This window comes from Asparagus officinalis, chromosome 8 (assembly GCF_001876935.1).
Source record: "Asparagus officinalis chromosome 8, Aspof.V1, whole genome shotgun sequence".
Taxonomy (NCBI): domain Eukaryota; kingdom Viridiplantae; phylum Streptophyta; class Magnoliopsida; order Asparagales; family Asparagaceae; genus Asparagus; species Asparagus officinalis.
Window position 1 is genome coordinate 27,112,685 of NC_033801.1, and position 15,172 is coordinate 27,127,856.

Consider the following 15,172-nt stretch of genomic DNA (forward strand, 5'->3'; position numbering starts at 1 on the left):
AAAAGAAACAAACAGAGGATCTCCTAGAAACACACGTAGAGATTGTTTATCAGTTGCTGCTTGTATGAGATCTTTACCTGTGTCAGGGATGCGTTAGCTCGTAGACCACCGATTCACAGATCTGGGTTGATCGTGAAGAAGGTTCGGTGTTCTTGTTTCAAGTGGAAAACAAGAACAAAAGTAAATATCTTAGCGATGTGAAATAAATGCTCTTCTCGAGATCAAAGTGATGTTTGATCTCAAGGAAAGGGGTGAAGGCCTACAAATCTCTCAAAACCTTCCTCTTTATGCATGAAGTTTGCTAAGATCTTGCCTTTCACTTTGAAATTTGTGGGCTTTCGCTTTGAAATTCGTGGGTCTCCGCTCTTAATTTGTCAGTCTCTCCTCAGCCCGCTCAACCCTCGTGCATAAGGATGCCAGGGGGATATTTATAGGCTTCAAATGTCGTGTTTGAGGATAAGAATTCATGAGTTGGGTGTATCTTCAGTTAGTAATGACTTTTCCATATTTGAGGATGTTCCTAAGGTAGTTAGGAAGCTAGTGGACCGCACAAATCCTGAGAAATTATCGAAAAACATGTTTTGGGAGATTCACTGTGCGAGAGACCCTGTGTGTCTCGACCTGCAAGACACAAGGATGTGTCTCGAAGTGTGAGACACATAATGTTGTCTCGCAATACAAAACAACTCTAGCTATCTCACTTCGCTGTTTTGTCGTTTCGCACGCTTCGTCATTTTGCGCGTTCATTTGCTTCCTTTTGGCATCGAATGATCTTCTTTGACTTAAGTATCTATCTATTAACTATATTTGATACATGTTAACTATTGTCATACCTATTAACTATATCCAAAATCTTTAACTTTAGCCAGTACCTGTTAACTATACCCATTATCTGTTAACATGTTAACTTTAGCCAGTACATATTGATTATAATCAGTACGAAGATAATTCTACAAGAAAATTTTACTCATCTTTAAGCAAAAGAATAAAAACAATATAACCCAAAGCTGAATACATACGAGACAAATAATACTGGCTAATTGAACATAATTGTGCATTCAAAGTCAAAACTATGTATTGTCCTTTGCATTTAAATGACATGATAACTCGCATAGCATTAGCATGGGACATAAAATTCTAGTTCAACACAGTCGTGCATTACAAAAACTAAACTTTATTTCCAAATCGAAGCATTAAACTTGCAGAGAACTCAAACATATCAATTTGGCATTTCATCAAACAATTTACAAGTAACCTCCAAACCACCATATCATAGGCGCACTTAACATACTACTCTAAAGAACCAAGATGAAGATGACAGCGAGCTCGGAGAGGAGATACTACTCCAAATAACTTGTTCCTGTAAGTACATGTTAATTATACTATGTACCTATTCATTATAATTGTTTCTTGTTAAGTATCACATGTATATGTTAACATGTACATATTAACTGTAAACTATTCCAATTAAGTAGCACATATAACTGTTAGCCATAACATGTACCTGTTAAAAGTAATTGTTAATTCATATAGATAATTAATAAGCAAACCAATCTTAGAGCTAATGTGACCATATATAAAAATATTTAACAGGTACTTGACATAGTTAACATGTAATGACTAAAGTTAATATGTCCTGGGTATAGTTAATAGGAACTAGCTAAACTTAACAGGAACTGGATATAGTTAACATGTAATGACTAAAATTAACAGGTAAGGTTCATAACTAATTTTCAATAGTTCACGATCAACTCATAGAATAAAAAGTTTGTGTAATTTTGATGCTTATATAGACACATCTACATGACAATATCAATATTTTATTTGCACATACATGTTATTATCACATTCAAAGAAACCACATCTCTTTTTAGCATTTCATCAAACACTCTATGGGCATTCATAAATTTTTAGCCCAAGTAATATTATTTTAACCTGCAAGCCAACTCATCCACCTCATAAGCATTTTGACAAATAATACATATGTCCCAAAATCCTCATTATCCTCCTCCTCCTCCTTTATTACCCACTAGATATGAGCCCTAACCCTAACCTTCATCTCCTACTGTCTTCTACGCCTCTTGCAGACCATAGTCCACCAAATCCATCCATACCCCCTCCCGATCTCCCTTAATCTCCCATCACCGTGGACCTCACTGGCTTGATGAGCTCGACCTATTCTTCCTTCTCCCTTACTCCTTCTCCATGCTCCTCTCCATCCATCTCGCTGACTGTCTTTCCTCCTCCTCTAACCTTTTCAATGCTTGCCTAAGATGACGGGGTTGGAGGGTACGCTCGATAGTAGCAGAGGAGGAAGCAGGAGAGGGAGACAGCGGGGTTGAAGGGCAAGAGGAGTAAGAGGGAGAGAGAGAGAGGAGGAATGTAAGATTAGGTGAGAGGAGGAGAATAGGAGAGGATGATGGAGTAGTTATGGTCTCCATGAGAAAAAGAGAAAGACAGAGAGAAAAAGAAGAAAAGGAGGCGTAGTTTTAGAATTTTTTGGGTTACGTTTTTGGGCAGTATAAAAAAAAGCAAAATTATAAAAGTCATTGGTATTTAGGACTTATACATACGAGAATTAATACAGATGTGGGGGCACATGAAGTTCTTTATTTTGGGACCTTGGCACAATTTTCCTTTAAAATAATGTTGAACTATGAGGACTTTGAAGTTTTTGAGTTTGGGGTCAAATTCTTTCAACCATGTGGGTTGAATTTGACAGATGAGTTATCTACAAATTGATATGTTTTTTTCTCTCTTCCTCTCCTATCAAACAAGAAGCACAAGATGTCCACTTACTTGCACCTCATTGTACCTCTCTTTGCTCCGCAACAAGAGAATATTGAGTGTGGGATAAAAATTCTGGGGAAAACAATGGGGGGAACTATAGAGTTCTTACTGAGAATGAAAGAGAAGACATAAAAATCTGATATGATAAAAAACACCATTATTCCATATATAAGTTAGCTGTAATACCCTAGCTTTAATGGCCACATCATCATGCCATGTCAGCTATCAATTAAAATTGTCATATTTCTAGGTCCTCCTAGCACTTCGCTATTATAGAAGAAGATAAATATGTTGTTCTTAAATTTCATTCGTGATTAATTCATTGAGATTAAACATGAGAGTGGAAGCAATACCTGAATCCATAACAAGTTTGCACGGATCTGAATTAGGGTTTGATCTTCTAATCTTAAGGGTTTCTCCTTTAGAATCTCTTTAGATGAGGATTAAGAGAATAGAGAGTGTAACCCTAGATTAGGGACCATAACCCCTTATTTATAGTTGTTGTACTTTTATAATTTAGAATAGAGAGTGTAACCCTAGATTAGGGACCATAACCCCTTATTTATAGTTGTTGTACTTTTATAATTTGGCCCATCATCAAATTATAATTACAACCTGGTATCTACACATTTAGCCCATGATTTATTTAAATATCTATTAACCCAAATTGATTGATCACTTTAAGTGGATTATCATTAAGGATAGCAATACACAATGATTAATCATATGTACCCACAATTTGATTTAATTAGATTTAAATCTAACAATCTCCCACTTGGACACCATATGATTCATTTAAGTGTGTATAACCTTATGAGCTCAAAATTGCTATCACTTGAAAAGGTATTTCCGAACAATCTCGTCCATTGACTATATCAATATAGGATCAAAGCGGCCTTCATCATACTTATCGTGATTCGACCCATCAATGGTCACAAAAACCAATGCAATCAAATGACATAGATCAAACATGGATGTGCAGCATGAAAATTACATGCAATGTGATCAATACATGTCTATTTTTAACTGGTCCTACCTTAAACTTTAGAGAGGTCAAAACCAAACATAATAAAAACAGAGTGTCTTAACTGAATATTTTATTCTGATCAGACAATACAACCAAACACAAAGCACCAGAAAATTACAAACTCTCACTAAATCATGATATCCTCGAATAACACCACGCTCATATGAGCAATGTGTTCTTGAAAGACCTTGGGTGGCAATCCTTTAGTAAGAGGATCTGCTATCATGGAGTTTGTCCTAATGTGCTCTATGGATATATGTCCACTCTATACCCTTTCTTTTACAACCAGGAACTTAATGTCAATATGTTTTGACTTAGTTGAGCTCCTGTTGTTATTAGAATACATAACTGTAGATTTATTATCATAAAATAACCTTAGTAGTCTTTCAATATTTTCCAAAATACGCAGTCCAGTGACAAAATTTCACAATCATATTCCATGATTTGATACCTCATAGCAAGCTACAAATTCTGCTACCATAGTGGAGGAAGCTACGAGTGTTTGTTTAACACTTTTTCATGATATAGCTCCTCCTGCTAACATATAAATGTAGCCTGATGTAGACTTTCTGCTAGCTTGGCATCCAGCAAAATCAGAGTCCGAATACCCAATGACCTCTAACTGTTCTGATTTTTTGTATGTGAGCATGTAATCTTTTGTTTTCTAAAGATACCTCATAGCCCTTTTGACTGCTATCCAATAATCCATACCAGAGTTGCTTAAGTATCTGCCTAATATCCCAACAATATACGTAATATCTGGACGCGTACATACCTGAGCATACATTAGATTTCCTACAGCCGAAGCATAAGGAATCTTCTGCATTTCTTAAATTTCAAGGTTATCTTTAGGGCATTGATTGAGGCTGGACTTGTCTCCTTTAGCAACAGGGGTGTCACCTGGTCTGCAAGCTTGCATGCCAAATCTTTTGAGTACTTTATCGATATATCTCTTTTGTGATAATCCAAGTATACCTCGAGAACGATCTCGATGTATCTGGATTCCTAATATAAAAGAGGCGTCCCCAAGATCTTTCATCTCAAAATTTTTTGATAGAAATCTCTTGGTTTTGTACAACAACCTATATCATTAGTAGCAAGCAATATGTCATCGACATACAGAACCAGAAAAATATATTTACTCCCACTGAACTTATGATATACACAGTCATCAACAACATTCATCTCAAAACCGAACGAGATAATTATTTGTTGAAACTTATGATACCATTGACGAGGAGCTTGCTTGAGTCCATAAATAGATTTTCTTAATTTACAAACCATATTCTTTGGGTCTCCTGACACAGTTTTCTGGTTACACCATATAGATCATTTCATCAATGTATCCATTGAGAAACGCAGTCTTAACATCCATTTGATATAATTCAAGATCATAATGAGCAACAAGCGTCATGATTGTTCTAAAAGAGTTTTTCGATGAACTCAGAGAAAGTCTCTGTATAATCAATGCCTTCTTTTTGAGTATAACCTTTAGCTACAAGACGTGCCTTATACCTCTCCACATTACCATTTGCATCCCGCTTGGTCTTAAATATCCATTTACAACCAATTGGTTTTGCACCTTCTGGCAATGAGACAAGTTCCCAAACCTTATTGTCTTGCATAGACTTGTACTCTTTATTCATTGCATCAATCCACTATTGCGAGTTAGAACTTTTCATGGCCTGAAGAAAGTTGATTGGATCATCTTCCAACATTCCATTACTTTCCTCATGAGTTAGAACTTTTCATGGCCTGAAGAAAGTTGATTGGATCATCTTCCAACATTCCATTACTTTCCTCATGTTCTTGGAGAAATACAATATAATTGATTGGATCATCTTCCAACATTCCATTACTTTCCTCATGTTCTTGGAGAAATACAATATAATTATCCAGAATAACATTTCTTTTTTCTCTCATGGATCTCCTTAATGGCACTAGTTCTTGAGGTTGTTGAGTTTGTTCTTCTGTAACAGGGAGTTGTTCAACATTATCATCTTGAGGTTCCAGATTTACTTCTTGAGCAACAACAGGTATAGGAACCAGAATATTATCAAAGGTAACTGTATGGATTGGGTCTGTAGCCAATTCCTCCTCAAAAGCAATGTCTCTAACTTTATTTCTCCCCCAAACTCAACATCCTTAAAGAATATTGCTGTCCCCATCTCAAAAATATTCCTTAGTGTAGGATCATAAAACTTATAGCCCCTAGAGCATTCAGAATACCCAATAAAATAGCTGCTAACTGTTTTTTGGAGTCCAATTTTTTTTTATTTGGCCTATAAGACCTTGCCTCAGCTGGACATCCCCAAATATGTAAATGCTTTAAACTGGGCTTTCGACCAGTCCAAAGCTCATAAGGTGTTTTAATAACTGTTTTACTTGGTACTCTATTCAGAATGTAAGCTGCTGTCTTAAGTGCTTCTCCCCAGAGTGACTCTGGTAAAGAAGAAGGAGCAATCATACTTCTTACTATATCCTTAAGAGTCCTATTTCGTCTTTCAGCTACACCATTCATGCTAGGTGAATCCGGCATGGTGTACTGTAGGACGATACCGTATTTCTCTAGGTATCTAGCAAATGGTCATTAACGTTGTTCACCTGAACCATCATATCTGTCGTAATACTCACCACCACAATCAGATCTAACAGTTTTAATTCTTTTGTTGAGTTGATTCTTAATTTCAGCTTTAAAAGCTTTGAACATGTCCAGAGACTCAGATTTTTCATGAATGAGATATAGGTACACATAATGTGAGTAATCGTCTATGAATGATATAAAATATTGTTGATCATTCCAAGATGCTTTAGGAAATGACCCATAAATATCTGTATGTATCAATTCTAAGACATCCGAAGATCTATTGGTACCTAATCTCTTCACTTTGGTCTGTTTTCCTTTAATACATTCAACACATACATTGAAATCTAAAAAATCAAGGGAATCCATAATATCATCAGACACAAGGCGCTCAACTCTACCTTTTAAGATATGACTCAAGCGCTTATGCCATAATATCGCTAAATTTTCCTTATTTGATTTACGCTTAGTACCACGTGATTCCACATGCAAAGATTCATTATAAGAAGCAATTGTATCAAGCAAATATAGGTTATCATAAATACTCGAGTAACCAGTTCCCACAACAATTGAATTAAAAGATAAACCGAATTGATTGTTTCCAAATGAACAAGAGTAACCTGATTTGTCCAATACAGAAACTAAAATCAAATTCCGTCTAAAAGACGGTACTATAAAAGTATCTTTTAAATCCAAATATGAACTAGTTCCTAACAACAATCTAAAGTACCCAATTGCTTTCACATCTACCGATTGACCATCGCCCACAAAGATGTATCTTTCACCATCACTTGGCTTTCGGTAGCTCAGACAGCCCTGCATAGAAGCACTTATATGAGTAGTAGCACCAGAGTCTAACCACCAAGTGTTTCTAGGTACTGAAGCTAAATTAACCTCAGAACAGACCAAAGTAAGGAACATACCCTTCTTAGCACGTCAGGCGTGATATTTGGTACAATCATTCTTTATGTGTCCAGACTTTTTATAGAAGAAACAACCCTGACCATCCTTATGTTGTTTCTTATGAACAAGACCCTTAGCAGCTTCATTATCATTCTTTCTTTTCTTTCCTTTATCCTTAGAGACATAGGTCAAATGAGCACTTTCAGTCTTATCTTACTTCAACCTGTCTTCTTCTTGCACACAGTATGAAATGAGCTTATTCAGAGTCCATTTCTCCTTTTGGTAGTTATATCTGACCTTAAATTGATTGAATTATGCAGGAAGAGATAACAAAACCAGATGCACTAATAACTCATCACATAGGTCGAGTTTGAGTGCCTTGAGTTTTGAAGCAATATGAGACATTTCCATAATGTACTCTCTGATATTTCTTTTGCCCTTATACTTCATCGAAATCAAGCGTGCTAAAAGCGTGCTTGTTTCTACCTTATCGTTTTTCGCAAAACGTTTCTCAATTTCGGCAATGAAATCTTTAGCCTTAGTAATCCATTCGGATTCTATACCCCTAAAGGCTTCCGGAACGCCACGCTTAATGATCATTAGACTCATGCGATTTGAACGCTCCCATTTCTCATACTCTTTCTTTGCATCAGGAGTGCTATCCGCATTAAGAGGTTGAGGTTATTCAGTTTTTAATGCAAAGTCTAAATCCATGCAGCCAAGAACAATTAGAATGTTCTCTTTCCAAACCTTAAAATTAGTCACATTGAGCATGGGAATTGAGTTGATGTTAGCAGAAATTATTGCAGCAGATGCATTAGCTGAAATAAACAAAAAATGCTCACATTATTAACTGTAATTAGTAATCAATAACATTCAAATAATGACAAATCCTATCTTAAGATATCTGGCACAACATTAATATCAAGTCTTTGGACAGTAATATTAATTGCAAGTGATACCTTGTTGCAATGATCAAATACTGACAATAACGCATGTTAAATAATGAAACTATCTTTGGATCGATTCATTATCCACATGTAAACATTATAATCGTCACGTATTTATCATCGCAGATGCGTATGCAATCAAAAAATAAATAATAACCTTCCTTTGGACCGATTAAATATTTACATGAAAACATACACACAACCATCTAACATCCCTCATGAGCAATCTACACAAGAGAGGTTACTTTGGCAACATCTTGTTTTAATTAATCATTTGAAATGATAGACAACCTTAATACCTTATTGTCATATTATTTGAATTAAATAATTGATTAATTACCGAATTTAATTCATATTAAATGAATTTCTAAAGTTAGCTAAGCAATTAAAATAGATTTCTCTATTTTAATTAACCATAGATAGGCCCATTAAAATTTTATGGCCTACAACTTAAAATTTATTTGATTTAATAATCAAATAATCCATAACTTAATCGTTATAGACCCATAATCTGAATAGGATTATTTAAACATTCAAATAATCCTTAAGCTCAAGACTTAATTTGTTTCTGACCGAACTTAAAATAAAACTAAGTGGACTTCAGCCTGTTTCCACATAGCCCTTCGATCTGAAAAACAAATAAATTTAGGCCTATAATGTTGAATTTATTGAAAAATTCCAATAATCCTTTAGTGGGCTTTGGCCTGAATCAAATGACACAGGCCCATAACCAAATCATTAGGCCTTCATCCTTAAAAAGGATTAACAAGATATTTAATTACAAGCCCAAAGAATTCTAAAGTGGGCTTTGGCGATTAAGAGGCCCATAACCAAAAGACCATATAAGTTGTGCTTCTTCTCAAACGCAACAGAAAAGAATCGCCCAACTCAAAAGTCGACGAATATGTTGAAGAAGGCACACGAAAATCTTAAAGCTCGCCAAAATTCCCAAATTCAAGCTCGCCTTCTGTTCGAAAGCTCGCCTAAATATTTGGGATCGAAGTTCGCCTTTGGGAACGAACGCAAGGTTCATTTTGGGAACGAAAGCAGGATTCGACGAACGCAGGATTCGACGAACGCAAGATTCGACGAACGCAGGGTTCGTTAGAGAACGAACGTGAGTTCTTTTGAAGCTTTCAAGCCTCACCAAAATTTGAGGTAACCACCTCCTTAATTTCCGCATGTTTTCACGCACGATCTTTTCTCACTCCTTAGGGTTTCGAAAGTTAACCGTCGCCGCCGTCGCTTGAGCTCCCGCACCCTAGGGTTTCAAAACCCTAGGGCTTCCTGATGCCACCGCCGCCGTCATTTTTGACAGCGTGGCTGCCAACGATCATCGCCGGCGAGAAGAGAATCGAATGAAGGCTTAAACCAAAATTGTTGTTGTTCTTAATTTCGAATTTAATCCATAAATCAGATCCAACAACCCGAAATTAAATCACCAAACTGAAGTTTGAGTTTAATCCCCAAACTGAATCCATCAAATCCAAAATTGATAAAGATGCACACAATATGGATCAAATAGCCAAATTGATCCATATTGAACCGTAAGAAAACAGAAACCAAAGCATAACATTTTACTATTCATTCGTGCATGCTACAGTGCCATGAATCAACAGATTTTAATAAATCAGGATTAAGATCAAAAGTAACCCTAATTTCATAATCTTAAACATAAATCACAAAGAATTAAACACAGAGGCTCTGATACCACTTGTTGTTCTTAAATTCCATTCATGATTAATTCATTGAGATTAAACATGAGAGCGGAAGCAATATCTGAATCCATAACAAGTTTGCACGGATCTGAATTAGGGTTTGATATCTAATCTTGAGGGTTTCTCCTTTAGAATATCTTTAGATGTGGATTAAAAGAATAGAGAGTGTAACCCTAGATTAGGGACCATAACCCCTTATTTATAGTTGTTGTACTTTTATAATTTGGCCCATCATCAAATTATAATTACAACCTGGTATCTACACATTTAGCCCATGATTTATTTAAATACCTATTAACCCAAATTGATTGATCACTTTAAGTGGGTTATCCTTAAGGATATCAATACACAATGATTAATCATATGTGCTCACAATTAGATTTAAATCTAAAAAAATAATCTTGTAGACGCCTAACTCTAGAAATCATACACGAATAATGCCACGTCAGCTATGCCTTAAAACTATCCTATTTCTAGGTCCTCTAATCACTATAGAGAAGAATGCAACAAATCTTGTAGACGCCAGTCTGTAGAAATCATACACCAAGAAGTAGTATGGTAAATATATCTAATTATCATTTTCTACGTTGGTGATTGCTTCGGTTATTGTTTGATTGCATTCAATATGCAAATTACACTATGATATTTTTAGCTACTTGTGTTGATTTTAACTGATTAAACTGATTTAAAATTAACAGAAATGTATAAGCTGCGTTGTACTTATTATACTTTTACATAAATAACCCTCTGGAGGATTTTTATTCCTATAGTTAAATCATATGGAGAGAGAGCTTTCTATTAGATTTTCAGGTAACTTACTCTAAACCCCTAATAACTTTCAAATTGCCTTTATATGCTGTCTTTTGGTTCTAATTTATGGGTTATTTGGAATATGTGAAAATTTATTGGCAGCATTCTGCAATTCTAAAAGTTGTACGTTGAGGGTTTAGTGTGATCTTGAAAGTTATTGGGATCTAGTGCAAAATTCTTAAAGCTCTGTAATTTACTCTATATGTTATTTTTTTAGTGTTTGAGGGTCCTTATGGTTTTCCCATCATCAATTAATGTTGTACTTAAACAAACCAAAAGCGTACCTACACAGTTAGACAAAAATGTGCACCTTTAGGGGGTGTTAGTCAATTGGGACATTTTCATGCAAAATGGGATAATTGTTAAAGTGGAATAATATTTCGCTAGTGGGATATTTTAGTGGGATAACTAGGAACAATTTTGTGAAGCAGGATATTTTTGATAAAATAACGTGGGATAAATTTTTATAATCATGAAGTATATATTTATGCATTTTGAAGATATAAATACTATTTATGTATTTTAAACTTACTATTATTAATTGATAATTGCTTACAAGAATGTTCGTTACTATTAAATAACTTTTGGTTAGACTATAAGATATTGACAATTATTATGATGATGATGGTTTAATGATGGTGATAACCATAATAGGAAATAAGTAAAGAAAAAAATAAAAAATAACAAAATAAATACGAGTTCTAGTTTTTTACCACATAGTTCCAAGCTAAAACTTGGAATAATTTGAGAGACTAGAACTCTCATTTTTGTATAGAAAAATAAAAAAAGTGGGATAATTTTGTACAATTATCCCAATTCTAGTTTTGTTAAAGTTCTGCTTGACTAACACTGTAAAATTTTATTCTAGTTTTAGTTCTATGTGACTAACACCTTAAAATTTTGTTCTAGGTTTAGTTCTATGTGACTAACACCTTAAAATTTTATCCCACAGATTATCTCAGTTCTAATTTTAAGTTCTAGGTGACTAACCCCCCCTTAGGGAAAAATGAAGGAGATCACATACTCACAAAGAAATACCAGAAAAGTTGGAGGGGTTATTAGTTGGGATAAGTTGGGATTAACTGAGATAATTATTCTAATTAAATAATTTTATCCTTTTTAGGATATTTTGAGCGAAGTAAATTGAGACAAGTTGGGATAATGAGACAATTTAAAGGTTTAATTTAGCAATTCATGTGGGATAATTGATGATGTGAAATCTTATTAAAATATAATATTTATTTATCAATTAAGTCAAAATTAATTTATTCAATTGGCTTAGTATATTATTTAGTATGTTATTATATATAATACGTTATTTTATTTTATACTAAAATATAATATGTTATGTTATAATTACTAATTAATTATAACTATGTTTAATATTATTAATTAAAATATTATAATATTATGATATATTATATGATAATTGATATAATATAGGAACAATATATTTAATATATAATATTTCAATAATATAATATTTAATTTAATATAGTATAAATATTATAATATATTTTTTTATTTTATAAATTATTATTTAAAACATCATATTATTATTAAAAATATAATATTATATTTTATATAAGTACTATAATTTAAATGGGATAATTGATGACATGACTTCTTATTAAAATATAACATTTATAACAACCATGATATATTATTAATATGTTCAATATTATTAGTTAAAAGAATATTATTAATTAATATATTATATTATATTAATTTTATATATAATATCACTTTAATATATAGTAGATTATTACTATTTTTATTGTAGCAATAAAATATTATTTAATATTATAACTACCACAATAGTGAATATATATTTAAGACTATTAATTAAGATGATAAATTGTAATAGAAAATAGTAAATTATTATATAAATTAAAATATTCTATATAATAGGATATATTATCATATAAAATTGAATTATACTATAATTAATATATTATTATATTAAATATATAAACACTAAATTATAATATAATATTTTATATCGTAAAAATACTACAATAATATTTTTATTGAACAAAATATATATTACAAAATATAAAGTAATATTATAATAATACAATACTAATGTTATAATATATGAAATATTATTAACTAATAGGTAATAATAATATATAATAATGCTATATTAGATAATATTATATAATATTTTATTATATTAGGTTATAGCATAATTTCATAATGTGATATAATTAACATATATTATATATGATGTACAATTGACATGTATTAGATATTTAATAAATCAATGCTTCAAAATTATCCCACTTTTTCACGTGATTGTCCTAAAGTTAAGAATGTGTAATTTTTGGAGCTGGAATAGAAAGTTTGTATAGAAATAAGATAATTTTAAAAAAATGTTAGTAATTCTTCCAATCTCATTGTCCCAATGAATAACATCTTAAAGTAAAATCTCAATCCTATTGTCCCAATAAATAACACCATAAAGTAAAGTCTACAAAATTATCCCCCTTACCTCAAATTTACACCAACCCCCACCATAAAAAAAAGAGAAATTTCAAAGTCACAATTAACACATTGTTGGTGTCACGCCCCGCTTCCCAAAATACCCGGGAATCGGAATATGAACAAGCCCGCGACGTATTAGATTGAGAAGAAATATACACTATTATTATTTTTTCTTTTTCTTTTTCTTCTCAATCCAATAAGCTAAGCGTCTAGAAATAAATACAATGCGAAGTCACAGGTCCCCGATCACAATCAGCAAGAATATAATAGACAAGCTCAGAATAAAAATATCATATCACAAATGTGATAACATCCGAGACATAATAATACAGGTCAAACGTGCCTTTATACGAATTGAACAAAAGAATACTGGAGAAATAAAATACAATGATCAAGCGGAAAATGAAATGCTACAAAAGAAAACTAAAAGAATAGTCTTCGACTCCTTCTTCTGTTCCGTCTACAGGGTACTCCTACTGAGAATCCTCTAGCTGGACCTGTTCTTCCTCTAAGTCTGACGTACACCAGAGAAAATAGGTGTACGTCAGGGTGCATGGCACATGGCAAGACCCCACAAACCAAATAGAGCGAACGAAAACCCAATGCGAAAACGATATAACAACAGAAATGATAAAGAAACATGCAACGGAAATCCAATAAAATCAATCAAGTAACAAGACGATCATGCAGCTAGCGATCAGAAATCATCCAAGTCACAAGGTCATACACTAGATGAAATTAATACTTAAAAATCTACAACTCGAGACGTAGTACGTCGAGCGAAATAATCCAAACAAGGAAACCCTCATGTATATACCATATGTCTCAAATTGTAGATAATTAAATATTAATCCTGATCTATGTATGAAAGAAATACAACTGATCTACATCTCACAAGATTCATACTTAGCCAAGAAACGAGTCATGTAACTAGCCATCGTATAACAGGTCACTGGTTCACATCTCACACAGAGTCAAAGTTCACATTATCGGATATCTGGTTAACAACCACATCTCACTAGTACCTCAGACCCGTCCCAGTGCGAAACGATTCACTGGTGCGTGCCTGAAAATAATCAATAATAACAATATCACCGCTCCTCAGACCCACCCCAGTGCGAAACGATTCACTGGTGCGAGCCTGGAAATAAACAATAAACACATCCGATCACTGCTCCTCAGACCCATCCCAGAGTGAAACGATTCACTGGTGCGAGCCTGGAAATAAACAACAACATATCTGATAACATGAACCCAGACCTTCCCATCCCAAATCCAAGTCAACAACTCATATCTCACGGGTCACTATGGTCAAGCAATACTCGCGATTCTCAACTATAACAATGTATAAATGCCATGAATACTATGTAACAGTGTCATGAATCGTAAACAGGAAACGTGAACAACTACTAATAACAGTGCAAGATGGAACTACAACTATCAAATAATTTCACATGAAATGTCGCAATTTCCAATCATCATGATCATAAATTGATTAACTCCAAGAATAATCTTTTCAAAAAATTAGATTCCTTTAAAAATAATCCATTTTCCAAAAAAAATCCTTTAAAATTATTTAGCATTATAATTATCCAAAACTAACCCGTTTTCCAAAATAAATTCTTTCAACTTATTTATTATTATAATAATTCAAATTAAACCATTTTTCCAAAGTAACTCTTTTAAAATATATTTCTCATAATAATAATAATTAATCTATAAAAACATTAATTTATCATTTGAAATCATTTAATATCACCGTCAATAGTCCCACACAGATAATAACAATTCACAATTCAAACTATGCAGATAATTCATAACAATCTAAAATGTAAAGAATGGCAACTAAGCAACGGGATCTTGCCTGCGATACCGTGTGGTCTGATGATGAGGCGACGGTGCT